Source organism: Lucilia cuprina, chromosome 6, assembly GCF_022045245.1.
Source record: "Lucilia cuprina isolate Lc7/37 chromosome 6, ASM2204524v1, whole genome shotgun sequence".
Taxonomy (NCBI): Eukaryota; Metazoa; Arthropoda; class Insecta; order Diptera; family Calliphoridae; genus Lucilia; species Lucilia cuprina.
Window position 1 is genome coordinate 60,341,037 of NC_060954.1, and position 5,334 is coordinate 60,346,370.

General features: G+C 30.0%; 3 non-coding genes across 3 annotated transcripts; 1 reads left to right on the forward strand and 2 right to left on the reverse strand.

Annotated features, from left to right (window-relative positions):
- Window positions 1-1,383: 1,383 nt before the first annotated feature.
- On the reverse strand, window positions 1,384-1,455 carry Trnap-ugg. The gene has a single exon. It is a non-coding gene; the product is annotated as a tRNA-Pro (tRNA).
- Window positions 1,456-1,606: 151 nt separating this feature from the next.
- On the reverse strand, window positions 1,607-1,678 carry Trnap-ugg. The gene has a single exon. It is a non-coding gene; the product is annotated as a tRNA-Pro (tRNA).
- A 92-nt stretch (window positions 1,679-1,770) lies between these two features.
- Trnaa-agc lies at window positions 1,771-1,843 on the forward strand. Its single transcript has one exon. It is a non-coding gene; the product is annotated as a tRNA-Ala (tRNA).
- Window positions 1,844-5,334: the final 3,491 nt, after the last annotated feature.

Consider the following 5,334-nt stretch of genomic DNA (forward strand, 5'->3'; position numbering starts at 1 on the left):
AAACAAAATACAATAATAATAATAAAAATAATATTTTTTCTCATTCTGTTGTTGTTTTTTTTTTTTTGTAACTTAAAAAATCAAAGTATTGACAGTGACGTGTCACTTTTTGTTGTTGCTATAAAGATAGATAGATGCCTGTTAAATGCATTGCATTGCATGCATATTCATAATAACGCTTTTTAGAACAGACGGATAGATGGACAGACGGACACTTAAGCAGAGTGAGTAGTAGATGTTGCAGTCCGTCAGTAAGTCAATCTTATACTCTTGTTTCCCTTGTTCCGTGTATTTTGCATCATATAAACTTTTAGTGTCTGGATAATTTGGTTTTTGTAAAATGAGAATTGTTCTTTTAGTTTTTGCTGCCACAATCTTGATGATCATCCGATATGATCTTTATAAATATTTGTTTTTTTTTTCTTTTCATTTTTGGATTTTGTTCGCTACACCGTTTCTGTGCATTTTTACTGCTGCCACAGCAGTTGTTATTTTATTGTGTTTTCTTTTTAAATATTTTTTTTTAAGATGTTGTAATAACAACATTTAGTGTCGTTCCCGTTTTGCTATTAATGCGGCACTAGTGCCTGTTGTCATCATTTTGCTCGAGCGTACATTCTTCATACATATTTTCATAAGGCAGCTAAGTAAACCACTCAAGTAGGACATCATCGAGAAAACAAAACAGCCTCTCAACCACCAACTAAATATCAGCAGCATCATCTTCCATCCGTCTGTGTGTCCATTTGTTGTTAGTGGATTTTTGTGTTGAAGTATTCATTTGCTTAGAGCCGGACGTGTCATCATTGGCGCCAGCGTTTTGTTTTTAGGAAAATTGGGCTAACAGTTGCTTAGTCTTGTGTTTTTATTAGAAAACGTAAATTCTATTTTTATATTTTCTTGTTGTTGTTGTTGTTGCTGTTATTGTTTTATTTGACTTCTTGTTATTTTTTGGTTTGGCTAGTTGGTGTTTGCGGTTGATCTTGCAACATGTTTACACAGAAATTGATATTTTGTGTGTATTTTGAAAGTAAACACTAAAAATAACAAGTATACGACCCTAAATATCCGTATCCATGTAGCTGGCGCCTAATTTAAGAAGTTCCTAGTCATCATTCTTAAGTAAAATTTGCAAAATATGTACTTTCAAAAAAAGTTCAGAGAATTTTTTGTGAAACATTGTAATATTTTATCAGGAATTTATGATATTGTAATTTGTAGTTATTTCAATTTAATCTAACTTTTTTTGTATAATAGCAATAATTAATAAATATTTGAATAAATGAAGTGTTTAGAAGCAAATACAGCTATCTCCACTTGGTGTTTTCGTTACGTAAACAAAAATTATGATTAAAAAAAGAAAATATAAAAAAAAAGTTAAACGGGCTCAACCGGGATTTGAACCCGGGACCTCTCGCACCCAAAGCGAGAATCATACCCCTAGACCATTGAGCCAACTGATAAACCGCTAGAAATAAACCTTATTTCAGGGCAAACTATATAAAACTCAAATTTTAAAAAGATTTTATAAAAAATTATTTAAAATATTTTATAAAATATTTTTTTTAAATTATTTTATTTGAAAAAAAGTATATAAAAAATCAATGGGCTCAACCGGGATTTGAACCCGGGACCTCTCGCACCCAAAGCGAGAATCATACCCCTAGACCATTGAGCCAGCTGTTAACCCTTTTTCTTATAATATGCCATGAAATTTTGAAATAGAGGTTTTGAATTAAAAAGTAATCTTATGTTTTTGGTTTTTCACATGGGGATGTAGCTCAGATGGTAGAGCGCTCGCTTAGCATGTGAGAGGTACGGGGATCGATGCCCCGCATCTCCAGAAATTCACTTTTTATTAGTTTTTATATGCTTTTACTAAGTAGTTATAGAGTAAAATATCCTAGATATGTAATAATGCTAAAAAGTTACTTAGGTGACTACCAAAGTCCTATAATTGTAGCAAATTGTTATACTATATTGTATTTATGTGTATATAAAGATCAGAGATCAAAGTGAAACATAATCAGACCTTTCAAAAAAAAATATATTTCAGTTTAAGTTCTTTCAAATTGAACTAATTAAAAGGGTATGACTAAAGAATATTTGTTATTAAATATTTATAGATCACTGATCACACTTAAAGTTGTGATTGATTTTGGTATTTAAAGCAAAACAGCACTACTTTAAGGACTGCAAATCAAGTTCTAAGATTTAAACGTGAACATCTTTATGTCCTAGCAATAACGCCTTTTCTGTAACATTTAAAGATCAATGATCAAAATTCAAAGTTAATATATACGATTAAATCTTGATATCATTCTGGACTATTTTGATGAAAGAATAAACTGGACACTGATTATCGAAAATTCGACTAGTATAAAAATGTGCTTAGGACCACTTTGCATCAATCAAGGCGCAACTGCTAAACGATGATTTGATATGGGTTCCCGAGCATAAGGGCATCCTGGAAAATGAACATGAAATGAAATGATGAAAGCTCAACTAAAAGGTAGTCCCTAGACTTAACTCTTACTCAAAGAAATATTCACACTCTCCTGGTGACCTTTTCAAAATTTATAGATGACTGCGCTTTGTGTGAGATGGAACTCAGGTGGCCAAATATCCACTCTATTAAAGTATAAGTCCAGGAGTCTCTTGTCTTTTACTAAGATCTCGGTTAGAATTCTTACGGGTATAATCTTACGGGTATAATCACTCCATATATGTCGGAACGTGGGTATCGTACCTTATAGCTGCTGTAGAAGTTGTTTGCATGAGAAATAAGAAGGATCGGTACAACACCTTCTATGTAACTACCCAGCCTTACAAGAGCACAGACTACTCTATCATGGTAGAGCTCTGGATTGTCTTAGAGATGCGTCACGGGTAAATATGATCAGCTTTATTAGAAATGCCGGCTAATTCTCACGGTTACAGCAAGAACCACATAGTCAACTGTTTTCTCCTTATATGTACAAACTTTCAAGAGAATCGTTATTTTAACCCTTTCACGCACAAAACTAAACCGCTGAACTTTTATAGATTTGACTTCACCACAAACTTTATTTTGACGTACTTACTTATATCGATAATTTTTGATGAAAAATTGAAAAAGTGTTTTCGAAGGATATCACCTTTTTCAGTAGTGACATCCAATTCTAAAACATAACATAGTTTTCTTTGGAAATAACCATTTACTGTAGCTATGAACTCAAAACATCGCTCTAAAAAAGAGAAAAATGTAAAAATAACCTTCGGACATAAGAATTGGTCACAAGGCCTCCGAGTGAAGTCGCTAACTAGCCCGCCAGTCACGTAACCTAATCTAGGTCTCAAGGCAATTGAAACTGAATTAAAAAAACTCGCTTCTATAGTTTTCTATAACGATTCCATTCACAATCGTACTTAAATAAGTTACTTTCTCATTAAAATTGCCTAAATTAGATTAGATTGAAGAGGTACACAACACAGCACTGCGATCTATGTATGGATCGTTTGTGCAGCCCGTTGGTTCAGCGTACAAGCTTTAGTTCACACACTGGTTTAGTAGGTGAGAGGTTAAAGATGTTTTTGGAAAATTTTCAATAACGTCGTCATTTATTAACGGGGTTTTGAAAACAACGTTGCATTTTACTTATGTATAAACATATGTTTCTAATCAATTAATAAATACTACGGTTCACGTTCAAAAAACATATCAAATCTTGGACAAGACTGAACCAGTCTTGGACAAGACTGAACCAGTCTTGGACAAGACTGAACCTACTGCTTTCTAAATCCCTAGAGAAACTTAAAATCGGTTGAGATTCAACAAAATAAATGACTTAAAAGTCATAAAGGGCGGGTTTCTTACTCCTCAGTAAAACTAGGCTTAACATGCTGTTAGATTAAACTCGGAACAAATTTAGGCGGTCTTTAACCGATGATCGTGTTTTTCAGTTTAAGATTTAAGCTCAGTTAACTTTGTTAGTATTGCCAAGTTTTCATTCAAAAACATAAACAATGAACAGCTGTTTTTTGCAAATAATATTTTTGTAAAGTGGAAAATTTTGGAAAAATGTTAAATAAACATTTAAAACAATAATTAATAAAACAAGACAAATCAGAAAATTGCAATTTACTTAAAATATTAAGTTTTTGTTCTTCCGAAATCATTGTTTTATTGTTTTTGTTAATTGTGTTTTCTCAGTTATAACTTGAGTTTAATTGGCCAATCACACTCAGTTAAACTAAGATAATAAGTAACTTTACTGATAACTGAAAAACACGAAACATATATTAAACCAGGTTTAACCAAAGAATGAAGATTATCTTTATCAGAAAAACTCGCCTTAAGGGTACCAAAAAAAAAAGTTTTTTACCCTTAACTTAAGATTTTGAAGTTGTTTGAAACTTCAAAAACATATTCTTGTTCTACTCGGATCCACCTTTAACTGTGTAAGTTATGTTCTGTGGTAAGCTACAGAATCTGCATAGATTCGTTGAGAAATTGTCTTAAATGAATTGATGTTATCTGAGACGACAATGTTTAGGGATTTTCCATTTTCCAATTGCTTAAATAAAAATACTGAAGGATTTTCAAATTTTCAGTTATTTTATATTTTTTATATATATTTTTCTTTAACTCATTTTTATTATAATTATTATTATTATTAATTGTATTGCATTCTAATAATAAGCTCTCTATTTACTAAATATATTGTTTATTATAATCTTACAAACTATTTACAATCATACACTCAAAGAAAAATACATATATTGTATGTTTCGATATAAATGAAAACTAAAGAAATACGAATTTGAGGGATGACATTTTGAAAATCAAAAAGAAACATTTCAAACTATAAAGAGTGCATTAAACATTTTTGAAAATGTGTCTTTTTTATTCATGAATATTGAAAATAATTTGTAGGCAAAATTATATTTTTTTAAATTTTATTTATTTAGAATAAAATGCTTTATAAACTTATAAAACTAAAGCGAAATTATATATTAAAAAAAAACGCAAAAATAATGTACAAAAAATTGCTTAAATTTAAGATTTTTATATAAAATATATATAAAAATTTTTTAAATATTAAATATTATATATGTTTAATAATTATATTTTAAAATATAAAGAATATGTTTAAATTAAACCTAAACACAATTTAAACTACAGGCGTTGAACAGAAACATGTAAAAAAAACTAAAATTAATTTCTCTATAATTTCAAAACTATTACCTGGAATATTGAAAATATTCTATAAATAAATTTTAGGAATTTAAAAAAAAACAACACCTGTAGTTGGGTTGTGTGTTTAAATTTTCAAAAAAAAAAAACTTAAAATG